The sequence below is a fragment of the Trichinella spiralis genome (genome assembly GCF_000181795.1).
Source record: "Trichinella spiralis strain ISS 195 chromosome Unknown Scfld9, whole genome shotgun sequence".
NCBI lineage: Eukaryota > Metazoa > Nematoda > Enoplea > Trichinellida > Trichinellidae > Trichinella > Trichinella spiralis.
The window spans coordinates 6,599,635-6,600,333 of NW_003526948.1; positions in this window are offsets into that span (position 1 = coordinate 6,599,635).

A 699-nucleotide genomic window follows, 5' to 3' on the forward strand; every position below is an offset into this window, starting at 1 on the left:
ATTTGCCCGCGTAGTCTCTTTTCGCTCACGCGGAACATGATTGCTTGGCACGGAATTTTCCAATTGGTCGACAGAGTCTCTTTTTGCTCACGCCAGCCGTTATTTACAAGCGAGACTCGTCTAATTACTAAATCGGCTATTAAAGTCTCGTTTATTTTTCAATAAAAAGTGCTTTCTGTGAATCTGTTGTTTCGAGTTGCGTGATTTTACCTTATTAGTTTACAATTAAAATGCATTGTAGCTCATATTGGTTTATATCATTGCTTTTTTATCCTAATTATTTTTGAATTATCCATGAAAACAGAAAAAAACATGCAATTAATCTCAGTTTTCGGGTGACGTCATTTAACTCATTTAGCAGCAAATCAATGCATTCAATTTTGCATTTACATTCTGAATTTTAATGAATTCTAATACCTACATCACGACAGATACGAATTCATTTGGAGAAACGTCCACCAAATACACAATGGACAGGGTCATTGTGTAATGAGAAGTGTTTACATGTTTGGCAAAGCTCCAATTAAATTTTCTCCACAAACAGAGAGCATTAAGTAAATAAAGTGCAATGAAAATGTACAGTAGTCGTGTTTATCAGCAGAAATGAATAAAATAAAAAATTTTGCATGCGACGTCGTTGGCTTTGTTGACCCTAATAAAAATTCAGTTTCATTTTTGAAGGCCCGTCCCGTTGAAGGG